At 38.2% G+C, this 16648-nt stretch overlaps 1 long non-coding RNA gene across 1 annotated transcript; it reads right to left on the bottom strand.

Annotated features, from left to right (window-relative positions):
* Positions 1-4326: 4326 nt before the first annotated feature.
* LOC104911433 lies at positions 4327-10721 on the bottom strand. Its single transcript, XR_793909.2, has 4 exons — positions 10620-10721; positions 10270-10502; positions 8023-8194; positions 4327-6715 (listed from the first exon to the last, which is right to left on the bottom strand). It is a non-coding gene; the product is annotated as an uncharacterized LOC104911433 (long non-coding RNA).
* Positions 10722-16648: the final 5927 nt, after the last annotated feature.

The raw sequence follows: 16648 nt of genomic DNA, 5'->3' as shown, positions 1-16648 counted from the left end.
TGTATGAAACAAGAATCTGAAAGAAATGTCCATCTGGACCACAGTACAACATTGAATATAACATCAAAGATCTCTATATTCTGAACACAGCAGGTTTTTATATTATCATAATAATAGCAAGTATTTGTTGCAAATGATTGCATGAAGTTTACAACTCGTCAAAATAACCAAGTTTTCATGCTGGAATCTGTTTGCTTTAAAGCATCTCAGATTTTCAAATTTAGTCTGCTTTGAGAAGTAGTATTGTAAAATGGAAACTTAGTTTTCCTGAGGTCAACTCTCACAGTTTTGTTTCTACTCAGAAATACTGTTTAGCTGCCATCACAATAAATTTTTACTGAAATCCTGAGCAAATAGTTCTACACATTCTTCTGTTTTTTCAGGTGAAGAAACAGTTATATTCTCAAAATATGTGATTAGACTACTTTGTTAAATCTACTCTGCGTTTTAAAACATTTCACATTGACAGTTAAATCTAATTTTTCTTTAATTCAAAAATTCTTGCTGAAGTCATGCACGTACAGATCATACTCGATGGTATATAGCTGACTGTGTAATTTCAACCCTTCTGCCTTTTATTAAAGGTAAGAGACTAGCAAGTATTAGTTTTACAATTTTTTTTTCACTCGTATAACACTGCGCCTGCATTAACAGACAAGCACAAGTGATTGGCATTTATTCCATGTATATTTTCTTAGGAATTTCCATGATAGGAACCAACTTGTTTTCCTAGCTCAGTCACATTTAGTACCATTTGGTAAGAGAAAGGAAGCACTAATAGTTGCTAGTTTTCTACTACTCACTCCAACTTGCTCATGTGATTCTTTGGAGAGGGAGAAGAGACAGAGAGCAGAAGGGTGGGAGACAGCAAGGTATCCCCTTGCCAGCAAACCTCCCCTCTGCGGATCTGTCAGGTTTCAGATGGGATGTTAAGAGAAGAACAACAGATAGAGAAGAAAGACCTACAGGAATCTGAGGAAGATACATATTTTCCAGAAAAAAAAAAAAAAAAAGAAAAAAAAAAGAAAAGAAAAAGTAAGGAAGGGTTTGTCTACGCTAGATTGTGCAAGGAGCAACAGTCAAGTCCTCTGTCAGACATGGCTTTGGGCTGATCTGCTCTATGAGATATTTGCCTCTTCCCAGGCTTGACACAGCTGAAAGGGAAACACACTGTTGTATGGTATGAAATAGAGGTACGTAGTTGCCTCTGACCAGTTTCAGATAACCCAGAAAGGTATTAGTCACAATTTGATAATAAAGAAGAAATACCTCACCCCACTCGAGAGATAAGGGTTTTTTTGGAAAACTCCCAGAAGGAAACATTCTCCAAGTAGAGAAATATTTCTCTTTTGGCTGCCAGCCCCTAAAATGAGGTTAGGAAAGGGTGGACCCAAGGTTTGCCCCTTCTAGTCATGCAGGTGAATTGCTTCTCCCTGGCTCCCAGGGCTCACCATCCCTCTTCACCAGGTGCTCAACCACTGATTTAGGCCATGACCTAACAGTTCCCATACAGTGGTGAAGAGCACTTACACCTTTCTCACCCTAGACAAGCTGCAGTCTCTTACCGATCTCTTTAGAAGAAACTGATAAAATTTCACAGTTGCACATATTTCCTAAGCATACCTGCTCTTCTGTAAAAAAGAGCTTAACTCATTCTTAGTTATCTCTTGTCTAAAGACAGTTCTCACCATCACCAGATGAGGAGATAAGACTGAATGTCCCTCATTGTCTGGCGCTTTCAAGGGACTTTGTGGTGACTCCCGTTGTCATGATTATTATCTCTTTGGTGGAAGATTGAAGTGAATGAGCAACACTGCATACTACCTTTTTCAAAAGTGATACGTGCAATTCTAAGCAGAGATACCCAGAATTTGCCAGCTTTTCAACTGCACAAAATAACACAGACTAAACCTGAAGTGAATTATGATGTCTCTTCATTCATAGGATGAAGTGAGAATTCTACCGCCCTAAGATATCATAGTTTAAGTGAAATTACTAACAAAAATATTTGAGAAGAAAATGTCCATTTTATACCTATAATAGAATTTTTTTGTAGCAGTAGCAGCTGTGTCTGTTTCATGTAGATGACAGGCTGACAAATGGAAAGATTATTTCTGTTCCTTCTTTCATTTGAGAGTCATAAATCTGAAAAAGCAGAATAGATTTTTTTTCTTGCATCTTGTAAGATTTTATGGGAAGATCCAAGATGGCAGAAAGAGCACAGTTCCAGAATATAAATAAGGTCTGTATTCGTACATCCTGCAGTCACTCAGCGTAATTTGACAGTATCTATGTCAAATCAATACACAATGCTTTGTTGAACTAGTGGAGTAAGAGGATATGTCTGATAAAATAAACAGTCTGTTGTCCATGCCATTGACATGAATGCTTGTTTAATAAGATTGTTTTGATTCAAAGTCAGTTTTCATATTTATACTATTACAAACCAAGCAAAAGCAGTTGTGTCAGCCATCCGTATACCCTCATATTTGGAGCAGTACAAAGCTCTATCCAGCTTTGCACTGAGGTGTGTGCATAGTGCTAACATAGTTGAGTACTACGATAATTTATATTCAACCTGCATAGACAGACAAAGCTTCCTCAGTGTTGAGACAAAGACCAAACAAACTGGATATTGAGTTACTGGTCAACACAAGTGCTCTTCATTATTAGGCATTTCATCAGACAAAGAGTAGTTAAATTTTAGAAAAATAAATGCTTCTCATGCATATCTGTGGCAATACAAAGGCAATGGACTAAATTTTATTTGTAATGGTTATCAGCTAAAGATGGTGAAAAAGACATCCTGGACCACACTGCAAAGCATCTCTGGTGGATAGTGGGGTCAGCAGAAAGTGATCTCTCAGATCACTGACACAACTAGGTTGCAAATTCTTTACTAAGCCTTAAATGGCATAACTCATATGTAGCTTTATTTAGATGTCCTGATGACTGCTTATGTCATTTTAAATAGTAAACCTTTTAATTCTATCAATTTCTTCTTCTTTTATTCCTATATATGTATACAAACACAAGTTGTCTTTTTTTCAGTCAAAATATCAAGTTCATATAATCAGAGGTCACTTTAATGTCATCATTTAATGTAGCAAAGGTCATATTATAGTAAGTACTTATGGTAATCTAGTTACCCTGAGAAAGTGATTTTATTCGTAGTCTGGTCAGTCAGGTTCTGCTCTTTAACTGTGTGATGTCTTCTCCATTGCACTAAGCCCTTCTTATCTCTTTTTGTAAGGGATACTGGCTAAAGCATGAGTGGCTCAAGACTAATGAGTTTTGAGTTGAACGTACGAGGCCTGTTTTGGGATAGTTCCCTGGTCTTCGCTATGCATGAAAAACAGCCTGAAGAGGAGAGGGCAAGCCTGTGCCAGTGGGCTGCCGTGTTACAACATGGTGAGCAAGAGGCACAGAGCTCCTCATGTGCCTTCCCTCTGCCTCCCACTTTCTGAGCTCAGCATCCATCTCCAGATGGAGTGCAATAGGGAAGAAGTAGAGAGGTCACTCCCTCCCTCTTCTAGAATGAGGCCGCCTTCAGAGTATGATTCAGGAAATGATCCTTTTCCACGCATTCCACCCTCTGGCAAGCATCTTACCACAGGAGATGCCAGCAGCATTTCTACCTCCAGGAGGAAGGAGATAAAATTGTAAATAACATTTAAGAGTTAACTATTTTTGGCTGTGTTGCATAGGATGAAAGTCCCATTTTTTCCTTCAGAAATTCATTTTGTATGATCTGACTGAGGGAAATAACAGAAGACATTTCTGCAATTGCAGGTGCCACAGACCAGAGATCAGCAGCATAAGTGCAATTGATGAAAAAAGGTGGAATCACAAGAGGCAGAGTTACTGCCACAGTTGCAATGTCAGGACTCCTCAGGGTGATGCAGTTCCTGCAGCATCAAGCAAACCTGTGCTGAAATTCAGACGTGTCCCATGGCACAAGCAATACCATGAGTCGTCACTGTGTCAAGCCAAGCTGTGACACTGTACTCTGAACAAGGTAGCAGACTCAGTGCTATCCTGACCTACAAGAGAAACAGTTTTTCTGCTCCACTGACAAATATACCGAGAGATGAAAGCTATCTAAATGTATAAAAATATATATTATAATCTGGATATATTAAAAATTATCTGGAAAAGAGGATCCTAGTACAATTTGTAAATATCCCCAAACTTGTGAGAGAAAGCAACAAGAAAATTCGTTGACATTCAACCAAATATATTTAATTCAGGCCCATATGTCAAGGACAAAGACTGTTACATTAAAAAACTAACAATAAAGAACAACACTGTAGAAAAAGTCTTGGGTTTTGGAGCAGATGATCTGCTGCTCAGTGCTGCAGCAAGAAAAGCTGATGTAGATAAACAGGATCTAAGCAAGAAGCTTATACTGCTGAATATTTTTTTCCACTATGTCTCATGATAAGAAGCAGAGGACATGAAAGGAAAACAGAATGTGGCAGATTCAAAACAAAAGGTTTTTTTTTTTATTTTAATGCTCCATATTTAAACTGTTAAACTCACTGGCACTCAATATTATGGATACTAAAACTTATGCTAATGAGACAAATTCTTATGAGCACCTTCTGTGGAGCACTCCTAAGCACAGGGATGTCTGAATTTGTCATAGAGCTGAAGGCCTGTAGAGGAGTTCAGAAACTATCATTCACTTCTTTCCTCCTTTATACTTTTCCCAAATCATTCCACTACACACCACTGTCAAAGACAAGCCATTAATCTAAACAGACCTTGAGTATGACCTAGTACAGCTAGTCACATACTATTGTTCTTACTACTGCTATATTTACCATCCTGATATATGATCATCTCTCTAATATTGTGTCTAATTCTGACATTTACAGGAGGAAAATGAAAAATTGAAGTCTGTAAAAATTGTTTACAGTATTAGGAAACAGGTCAAATACTAACAGATCCTGTCCTATCTCCCTTAACAAGGGCAGGGAAAGCTAAGGGATAGTTGCTCACAGTCCAAAAGTATCCAGCTGGGGAAGGCCAAACTCTTCAGCAGAACAAAGGCCTGTATGATGATAGGATTCATCTAGATAAATATAGATGTCTCTATCTGAGCTGCTCCATCTAGAAGCTATGCATGTCAATACAGATCTAAGCAATATTCTCAGCGGATGGTAAAGCACAATTCATCTAAGTCTAGAGTAGATGTCTAAAACAGGTTAGATGAATCACTCCCTTAACATTTCTATTTGCTCCAGTGCCTGTAAAAGGTACCTGTTGCGACACACACAGTTGTAGACCTCTATTGGAGGTGCCTGAAGTTGGATGAATCACTCATAACATCTATGATGTGATTAGTAGAGAATAGTAGAGTAGTAGATTACTTCTGAGTGTTATTAGTGACAGGAACACATTACGAAGGACCAAGATGACTTTTCTTTTAACTGCTTACTATAAAGTAAGGATAGGCTAAATTTCCTAGAAGATATGTCCTAGCTGAAACACAGCTGTTAGCTTTGCACCAGAGGACTCCTCTGGTCCATCTTGCAAAGAATGTCAGAATCTTGAATCATGATTCCTCTTGCCTTTGAAAATCTGTGCCTTCAAACACTGCTTATGAATAGTGGCATGTTTTCTATGCCTTGTTAAGTGGTTCTTGATCAATACAGATGTGCCATTTACCTGCAGGGCTTTCCCACATTTTTTTGCTGCTGCTGCATTTGTTTCAGAGAATTTAATGTTACAAATCATCTTATGAATCTTAGATATGCTGAAACATCCCATCAATACGAAGAGACAGATGTAGCAGTGCCCTCAGAAAGTGGTAGCCTTCCCCCTTAGCAATCTGCTCCCTGGTATACAGTCAAAAGTGAAGCTGTAGTGCTGCACAGCCATTTCTATCAACATGATGGCAACATCCAACACTGTGTGGCCAAATTTATCTTTGCACCACTTACTTCACAGTGAAAATGCTTGAATTTAAGGCTTGGTGTTTAAGGAAAGTCTTTGCTCACTGAGAAGTTTATCTTTAGTACAAGATGATTTTACATCTGTATTGTCAAGCATAAAGAAAAAAACAGCCTGTACAATGAGCATATTGAATTGTACTCATGTTTTCATTATGTATGATAGCAAGTAAACAAATTAATTAAACTTAGAGCTCACAAGTTTTACCTTATTTTATATTCCGGCCATTTTGGATGACTAAATATCACTTGCATACGTTGCCTGTGTTCTTCAGATAGATTATATGAAATCATGTTATCAGTCAATAATGCAACAATATTACCAGAAAACTTTCCATGAACTGTCTCAAATCTATGTCATGCATAGTAGTTCCTGGCACTTTCCCTTCATTATTATTGGTATTACTAGAAATTATGAATGTTCAACCATTGTTAAACTGTTGATCAAATATGGCATGAGGGAAAAGGTCATTAAAGAATATTATAAATTGAGAAACACCACTGGGCAGTGACTAGTAACACTGGCAATAATCCCCATCTTATCCCATTTGTTTTCACCTCATAAATGAGAATTGTTGAGAAAATTGTACCTGAAAGGTTTAAATGCCTGGTTCTTAAAGCCGGCTCTCCAGCTGCAGGTGCTCAGACATCTCCAAGGTACTATCAGCAAGCAAGCCCAGTCATAAATCACAGAGGTTTGCTGTTTACCACTATGACTGATCTCCAGAAACAGGATCAATGCAACTCATTCCTGAAGCCTGAAAACAAGTGTATATATAAGAGAAAGTGTCAAGAAAGACAATACTAAAAAGAAGGTCAAACCTTAATTCACCTTGGTTCCCAGAAACCTTCCTTAAAGCCTCTTGATGAGAATAATTTCACAGCCTGTGTGGATTGCATTACGCCTACCCTTAAACTAAGTCACTGAAAGATAGTTACTGACTTTTTTTTTTTTAAACTGTGGTGACGTCCATTCTTATCAAATAAGGCAAATGCAGATTAATTAAATGTAGTTTTCAGTGGTATTTTTCCTGCTGGGAGACTTTGCTCTAATTTTTGAGCAATGGAGAAGCCTCTTTTTTCCAGGATGATACTAGGAAAAGAGCAAGTTCTCTGTGGCAATGATACATAAAACAACCTATATTCCACAGATTTGTTGTGGGGAGAAAGCAAAATTAAAGCTCCTGCCAATCTAATTCCTTTCTCCTTGCACAAAGTAAAGTCATTACTCTGCAAAGAAAGATAGCTCTCCTTCTCACAACGTAGCCTTTTAATTCAGGCAGCCAGCAGCAAGACACAGGAGGAATTCACACAGCCTTTGGCATCTCTCCTGTATGCCAGCTGAACTATAGTTTATTCCTTCCTAAATGCATCTCACAACTGAAGGAGCAAACTATCATAAAACTTCCATAAGGAAGATCAAGGATTCTTCTAGTGCTGCATCCTGTTTCTGCAGTTGATAGCAGCAGATGTTAGAAGCGTGTAAAAAAAAGGCAAACTACAATGACTCTTTTCCAGTGTGTCCTTAACTCTGAAGGTTTGTTCCTAATGCACTTTCTCAGCTAGAGCCAAAACTTGCTCAACACTTTCCTCCTTAAAATATTTGCAATCAATACAGTACAGTGTTCTTCCTGGAGTTGACTCTCAAGGTAGCAATGCTACTTTAAATCCAAGGTACCTACAGTTCATCCTACGGCATTAATTTGGCTTATGTTCTCCACTAATTACATCAGAACCAGGTTCCTTCCTGGCATGCTGCCCCTTTTCCACTGGCACAGCATGAAATAAGAATGTTAATAAATGGTTAGGCAAATCCTCCTCTCCAACAAGACTCACTAGTAGCATTCTTGTGTAACTTTGTGTTGACTTTCATGGATCTGTACTAGATGTTCACTGGACTGTGCATCATGCTTAAAAGCTGAGCTAAAATAAAAGTTTTTGTGCCTGTTACTTTTTTAAAGCAGAACTACACAGGCATGGCTGGATAGATGAGCAAAGGAAATATTCACATCATATTCTGAGCACTCCAGAAGACTTCTGTAACCAAAAGAGAGAGAAGACGTACCTCGGCTCTATAGTTATCTCAAAGAGACTGGTTTCCTCAAAGAACTTCTGAAACGCCAGGTATGTGGACACTCTCCCCATTACTTCCACATCTTCCAGTCACCAATTTTGATGTGACAAGATCTCCAACAGCCTGTGGTGGGCCAGCATCTTACCCTGCAGCAGTCTCAACTCTGGCAACAACAACAGAACTTTTAGGAATAAAAACTCTGACTCATTTTCTAGTTAACTTAATTTATTGTAATTAGCTTTACTTAATTATACATACAGCTGTTCTGCACCCTCAACATAGCTCAGGGGAGTATTTAAACTGCTTATGTCTAAATGTCATGTTTTAGCACAGTAGAGAGCAAAGCATTCTTCTTCTCTGGATCAGTGGGAGAGAAGGGCATCCAGCAGCCCATCCTTCCCTGCTTTCCCTCTTGCAGCACTTCCTCCCACCCTGCTCCTTTTCCTCTTGTTTGAGGAGGAAGAAGTGGCTGATTCTTTGCTTTCCTGACACTCAGCAGGCTGGGGCACTCCATGCCCTTCCCAGGCAGAGCACTGTCTGTCCCCAGAAAGTCTCGCCCAGTCTGGCCAGACCAGGAAGTGTGAACGTGCCTCAAAGACAGCATTAACCTTGACTTTTCTGCTGGCTTTACACCACTGGGATGTAGTGGTGTTCTTTCCATATCACAGATGAAGTGTGGAAATATTAATGCTGAATCCCACACTACAGATCTCATAAGGAGACCTTTTTTAAACTAAAGCTTTATAAAGACTTTTTCCATGCTGATCCATAAACCATTCCTACGCCCCTAAAACTGCTTAATAAATCTGTCTAAATCACCTCAGCACAAAAGGCAGCACAATTTCAGCAAACCAAGCACTTACACAATCACCCAGACTCTTCACTAGGATTGTATTGTTTATTAAAAGTAAGTAATGACAATATTTGAGATTGGAATTTTAATCTGCTTTCCATCAGAGGAGACCGTGCAAGGTCACCTTCGCTGCAGTTGAGTTGCCCACGTGTACACACCACGCACAGAGAACTAACGCTGTCCAATTCTTATCGTATTGCTTTTTCACTTAAAAATAGTTCAATTCTAATTCTCTTCCCTCTGTTAATCCAACACAGCTTTGATAGCTTTATATTTACCAGATCTTTCCTGTTTTGTCAAACTTTTGTGAGCAAGTTGTAGAAGGTGCCAGAACATCTTGGGGATAATTACTCTTCAACTAATTTGAAGCAGTAATGATGATATTCTAGCTTTTTTATGGTGCAAATGTTTTATGTTTTATTAATTGCACTTGTTCTTTCCTTTGGTATTTTTTTCTGATGTCTAATTGCTTTCCAGGTTTACTATCTAAACTATTCCTATGCTGCACATCTTGTACCCCAAAAGAAAGCCTTTATGAGAGTACTCTAAAGCCCAGATGCTGCCCTTTGGAGAAGTATTTATGAAGGAAACTTTAGTCAAAAGCTTGCACGCTACTTGTGAGGGGGAATAGCTGGCAGATTGTGCCCTTTCACAAACCTGGGACTTAACAGAATCACAGAATATCCTGAGTTGAAAGGGACTCACAGGGGTCATTGCCCCCACACGGCCAGCTAAAACCCAAGCCCTATGTCTGAGAGCCTATAGATGGATGGATTCTGCTTGTCTAACACAGTCATAGCTTGTAACAAAAATACATATACCTTTCCTCCATGATTATCTACCTCTTTTTTTCTCCCCCTCCTTATCCTAACACAATTTTGCAGATAAGGACAGGTACAGATATGTTTCTGACTGAGAAATTGCTAGGCACTGAATATCTGTATACCACTTTAGGCACATGAATCTGCCTCTACCAAATATTCCAAATAATATTCAAAGGGGAATTTGCTGCTGAGTAAGCTGTACAAACTGCCCACTTACTCCACACGTTGCAAAGCACATAACACTGTAATAACCTTCATACTCTCCTTGCTCCTACAAATTAGGGAAGCATTGTTGAAGAGATAGGAATGAAACAAAGAATGTGGATTCTGCGTGATCATTAAGAATGCTTGTGGTTGAACAGGGTCATGATGGGAGGCTCTGGTTACTCCTTTAACAATTTTCCCTCCTCAGTACTACTGGATGGTGAGGACTTCAAGCAACAGCTTCTAAGGCAGTTGCCAGATTAAGGCATACTTCAAAGTGAAGGTCAAATTACTTCTTTTCAAATGAAGCGTTGGTTATTTCTTGTATACCTTGCAGAAAGAAAAAAAAAAAAGTACCTCTGCACAACAGATGGAGGCCTGGCTGTCCTGCTGAGCCTCTGAGAGCCCCTGTTTCACAAGTGAATGAAACAGAGACAGATATGTTCCTGATCTCTGTTCATATTCAAGGAGACAAAGAGGAAGCAGTTTACGATGAGAGGAAGCTGTTTCTCATGAGTGAAGTTTGTGCTCTGTCACAAACAAGTGCTGAGTGGTGGAGCCAAGTCTCGGATGCCAAAGGGTTTGTAACACTGTATAGTTAACAAATGTACAGTTAGAAGAGTAGCATGGTTAAGATAGTATTTTACAGGTTTTTAGTTGGAAAGACTATTGTGGTAAAAAGAGACAATCAAAAATGAAATACTCACCCATTTCCTAGCTCACAGTAGAAAACTTCAAAAGGAGTAATCTCCAGCCAGAGATCCTTCCCCAGTGGCAGTCAGCCCTTAAGTGAGGTCTAGGAGAGGAGCAGCCAGGCTCCACCCCTTCCGGTCACACAGCTGAATCGCCTTCACCTGTGATCCCATGGCTGACTCAGCCTTTGCCTCAAGCGATCAATCAATGGTTCAGGCCGTGACTCAACAGTTCCCATGCAGGCATAGAAACTGTTGAAGGGATAGTGATGCATTTCTTAATTAAGTGGTACATTTGTGGAACTAATTCTTTAAAAACTTTTTTTTTTTAATTATTTATTTCACCATTAAATGTGAATATTTCTCCAATCTCTTTTCTACTCAGAGAATGTCAGAGGTTTGTGAAGGCAAAGGGGTGACACATATCCCCCAAAGTAGTGCTAAATGTAGTGTCCTTCATCCCCAGTTAACAAAACTCCCCTCCTAGCTTATCAGTGTTCTTGTCATCATTTTCAGTTGGGGCTAAGTGAAATTCAGAGATGTCTTTAACTGCAAGGATTACTGAGCAACCTGAAAGTGGCGCCTGACAGATCTTTTTCATTCCTACAAAGGAAAGTCAAATGAAAAAGTTTAAAAGAAAACTGTTAAAAGTCTCATAGAAGTCAGAGCCTTCTTCCTCCAAGTGCAATGACTCATATGCTGAGAGATGAGTAATATATTCCTGTTGTTTTCACTGGAATTTGTTGTAGACTTTCAAAATTATTGCTACCTGGGTGTCAAAACCAGCTTTCGGGATCAGATCTTCTCATTTTCAACATTCTTAACTATCTGGGTGCCTGTGACCAAGTAAGTTCCATGAGAATGCAGAAACAGGAGAACTCATTACCACAAGTAAGAACTCACTACTGTATGTACCAATTCAAACTTGTAAATTTACATGTTACCTCATCCTATTGGGTGACATCTGTATTTATTCACCATACTGCATCTTCTGATACTTTGAGAAAACAGTTTAAATTCAAAAAGGGGCTGAGATATGGCTGCTGGTTCAACAGACCAGAACAGTCCAGCAATGTGATTCCCAGAGCAATTGGAGGCTAAAGTCTCTAGGATGAAATTCATGACCCACAATATATACAGATGTTTGGCAGGGAGTAGTGCAGAGACCCTGAGAAAGCTGCTTTAGGATTGCTGTCTAAGAGCCTTTTCTGAACTCAGCAACATGCAACTAAGTAGTCCATTCAATGTATGCATCTAGGTCTCTTTTCTTTGGAAAGATGGGGAAAGATAAGTGGAAGCAGTTTGCAGACTTGTTATATATAATGATTCAGCGGACTTAAGCAGGGTGTGCAACCACTGAGCTAAATTTTGTCATTTTTATTTCATGTTTAGATTCATATGCCCAAGTCTTGGTTTACAATTCCAAACATTTCAATAATAACAATAACAGCAATAATAATAACAGTAACCACCAAACAACAAAACACCTCCCCCAAAATCAGTAAGGTAAATTGCAATGCTTAGTAGAAGATTTTCAGATTGACATTTATTTCATGCAGAAGAGTGTTACCTTGAAATTGGAAAAAAAACGTTCATGTGATTTTTGCTAGGTTGCTTTTGAGCTTAAATACTTAAATCTCTGTTTGCTTCCTTTAAGAAAAAAAAAAAAAGAATTTTTAAGTTACAATGTAGACAGATACTGGAAGAGAACTCTAAATCCAATGCACAAATATCTAGCAACTTTTGCCTTTAATGGACTTTACAAAACCTGGTGGGCAAACACAATCCTAACTAAATAATGCTGATTGCACTTCTTTCCAAGAAGAAATAATTGAAAGGAATTGAACAATAAATGAAACAAATGGAGCTTCATCAAAGCAAATGATGATAAGTAGAAACACTTTGGTGTTGCTAACACTCATACTACAGTGAACTGGTCAGTATAATTAATACATATATTTTGCACCTTTTGCAGGCAGGTTCTTTATGCTAAAGTGATAAATTTGGAAGAGAAAGGTTGCTTAATGAGCAGGTAGGCAGCAATAGATCAAAAAAAACCCCTAACCTATACTGCTGACAATCTATGGATTTTCTTTTCTTTTCTGTGTGCCTTTTAAGTGTAGAAAAGTGTACTTGTTCTGAACATGAAGGCTAAAATGTATAAATGTTTAATGTTCCTTTCTATGTATATGCATGACAGGCATACATATATGCATAACAACTTCAAAAATGTGTAAATAGCTGCAAGACTTGGAAGGAAAATCTGTACACATAATGAGTGTAAAAGTTTATGGTTACTCACCTACACATGTTTAAACATGTAACTATGTCTCTACATTTCTGAAAAGCAATGCCCTTCATGGTGTTAATGATATATAACCCACAAAATCAGTGGAAATGTTGATTTCAATGAATTATCAATCAAATTTTCTTACTTTTAAGGTAGGAAGCAAGGTCACTACAATGTTTGTTTAATCACAGGCAAAACACCCTTATAATAGGATAGAAAGTTTTTTGAACTGAAAATCCAACAAACCTTTTTCCTTAAATATTTAAGGAACATTTATATATAAATATTTAACATTGAAAGTTCTGTGCTTGTTGTGTACATTTTTTTTCTTTTTCAAAGCTGAAAGTCCAGATGCTTTCCCATGTTTTGGTTGAAACATTTTTCAGTCTGAAAACCTTTTATTAAAAAAAATAAACAACAAACATCATAATCACTACCAGCTGGACAGAGCTATTCCTCTTTTTCCACCTTTTCCTAGACAAATTTCCTGAAAGTCCTCTAATTTTAGTAATGTATAGCATACACTTCTGGGGCATAGTCCTCCTTGCCAGTTGTTTCCTGAAAACACACAGCAAAGGTGGTTTTGCTGAATAATATCTGTGATGTCGAATGGGCTATGAGTTTCTGTATGAAGATCATTATAAGAAGAAAATACTATTATTATTAAACTCTGTCCCCTTATGCTAGCAGTCTTGCTTTGAAGCAAAGCCTGTTCAAGCTATGATCTTTCAGCGATGATCTTTGTGGTCGTCCCCTCCTCTGACTTTTTTGCTCTGCTTGGATATCATGGGAGAACTCTGTTTTTTTGTCATTTTTGTTCTTGTCCTACAGGACATGTGTTCAGGACAAATCTTCCTAATCTTCCTTACCCTAACTGCAAGGCTTTTCTTTGCCATTCCCTCTGACTTGTGCAAGGGCATGATGCAGTATTGCCGTAGTGCTTCTAGCAGGTAAACCTTGCAGTGAACTCTGTGCGTAAACTGATGGGGAGAACTTCAGAGAAGTGGGAGATAATCCCCTGTGGCTGCATGTACCTCCTTCTTCTGTAGCTCACACACCAAAAATAAGCTTTTGTGTTTGTTTACCATTTGTATTTTCTATTTTCCATGAGTTTCCTATTAATAATGGACAATAAGCTAATTAAAAAAAAAAAAAAACACAACTCCGTGTGTGCTTTGGCTCTCTTATAGCTGAGTTAGCAGCTCTGGCTGCATGCTGAGAAGACTGGTCAAGCCGCAGGCCTTTATTGCCAAGGTCTGCAATATAGTTTTCCCTCACTGACAATGAACAGCCTTTTCCTCTTCTTCTAGGTAATACTATTTCAAACTCCTGGAAAGGGAAAGTCCAAAGAAACACTAGATGAGAACAAGTCCTGGATTTTTTTTTTAATAACATATAATACATATAAATTAATTTCCTTCACCTACATGTGTATTCTTCTTAAACCTTCTGCTAACGCTCCCGTATTTCACTTTTAACTTCCAGCTCGCACTGGAGCCTTCTTCAAGTTACCACAAGAACTAAGGGCCTAACAGGGCCCCGTAGAGCTTGAGAAAGGCCATAATCTCATCCACAAAGACCCAGATATAAAGGCGCCATGTTTTAACTGTCTTTAAAGTCAGGTATTTGAGGTCCCTTTCATATTTTTGGGAAACTTTTGGAGAAGCGGAGTCCTAAACCTGGAACACTCAATATTACATGGTCTCATGCATGGTGGTATCAGACCTTCTTAATGACCGGTAGCTCTTTTAAGGCTTTTTGTGGTTTCTGGAGGAGGGCAGTGGAGAATACTGATTTATTCATATGTGGAAGGGTAATGTGCATACTACATTTTGAATAGCATGAGGGAGTAGCCTCTGACAAAGCGAGGACTCGGGGACACTTTGGAGTGCAATCAGAGAGCATTTGTTGAGATAGTGAACCATGTAGTAAGTAATAGATTGGATTTATTTACCCACAGACAGCTTCCTTCCATCTGCAGAGGCAAACCTTCTGCCTGAAACATGCATTAATGTTCTAGCTGACCAATAGTTTTCAGGTGTAGTAAGAAAGTAATGAGGTTTTCGATTTCCGAGGAATGAATTGTTTTTGGCCATTGGGATACTGCAGCGGATCTGAAAACCAGGTATTATTTTTTTCTGTATCTGAAAGAAACAACACTGGAAATAAGTAGCGTAGGAATGTTTATCAATCACTTTCCCCTGTTTCAAACATTTTGATCATTCTTTCATTTTGATCATACTTGCAGCTTTTCCTATGTAAATCTAGCTTACTCACATGGTTCTCATGAGGATTTCATGTCTTCAAGAATGCACACATGAAATGATTTCCTTTCTTTCAGCTGCACCAGAGCAAAAGTTTGCATTCAATTACTGCTAGAGTATTTGCTACTTAAAACTAAAGTGCTCTGTTTTGCTGAGTTGAGTCATCAGTAAAGGGGATGCAACATCCATCTTGCAACCAACTGTAGTCAGGCTCTTTAATTAATGCCTTGGGATTCTGCTTTGTCTTTTAAAAGGATAAAATCTAATTGCGGTTCAGATTAGGCTGTCTAATGAACATGACCACAAAGCAATTGATCAAAACTAATAGGGGGAATAGTTATGCCTACGTTAAGTAAACTTCTTGTTTGTTTTGCATAAGGAACTTAAGGAAACATTGCTAACATTATTGATGCATTATTTACCTCACTGGCATTTTATCCCAACACTTCAGTGTGGAAAGGAACTCTGAGCCACACTTTCCTATTGCTAAGAATATTGCTCATTCATCTTCCATTTACTACATTACAAAGATGCTATTTCGAGAGTTTCTTGACAAAGCAAATATAATTTTAATTTAACTATTCTACAGGCTTAACTTCACACATGAAAAAAACAACACCATAAAATAAAATAAAAAGCAACAAAAAAATTTCTCATCGGGAGCTTTCTTTTTGTTATTGGAAACAAGACTCCTGTGCTAATTAGGCACAGCTGAAGATCAAAAGATAAACTTTGCATTTTTCAGTATGTTCTTAGTTTAACTTTAGGTAAGAATCAGGTCAGAGTATGAAATCCATGCTCCAAATTCATTGTGAATATCTCACATCTAAACAATATGGCAATATATCTTTAAAGTTCTTTCTTAGTCTTAGGGAAATTTTCTATTACCTGGCAGGAATTTCAAAATAAAGCCCTGTAAAAAGATTAAGTAAGATTAACTTGTACAGTGTGATTATTCAGATAAAAGTCTCTGATATTTAGGTATGTTCAGATTTACAAATAAAAGTCCAAGCTCCTCATGCGCATATTTTCTGAGAAGCAAATTTGATTAAATATTAGACAAAAATGCAAATATGTTATTTACAATTGTCATGGTTTTATTTTTTGTTGTTGTTGTTTTTGGTTCTCAGTATTCCGCATCAAAACATCATGTAGTGTACTGGGAGTTAAAGTGTTAATGCTCCAATTCCAGGCACCTATCCCTATACATTACAGAAGTCAAGGGATCTGGCCCTTCCGGGTGGGGCGGTCTCTTACTGCCTGGCAGTGGGTGCTGGAGGGTGCTTTCCTGGCCGTTCCAAGCTTTTCAGGTTTGAATCAGTCTCAGGAACTCTCTCTCTCTTATTTTATTTGATTTATTAGTCTCAATTTCAATCAGATTGTATTATATTGTGTTATCTTGCATTCTGGTATCACAGTTAGTAAAATAAGTTTTCCTCCATAGATTGTTGCCACTGTTTTTGTTTTCCTCCCTTCCTTCCCATTTTGTG

Source organism: Meleagris gallopavo, chromosome 6 (assembly GCF_000146605.3).
Source record: "Meleagris gallopavo isolate NT-WF06-2002-E0010 breed Aviagen turkey brand Nicholas breeding stock chromosome 6, Turkey_5.1, whole genome shotgun sequence".
NCBI classification, from domain to species: Eukaryota; Metazoa; Chordata; class Aves; order Galliformes; family Phasianidae; genus Meleagris; species Meleagris gallopavo.
Note: the sequence above shows the minus strand (reverse complement) of the source record. Positions and strands in the feature narration are given on the sequence as shown.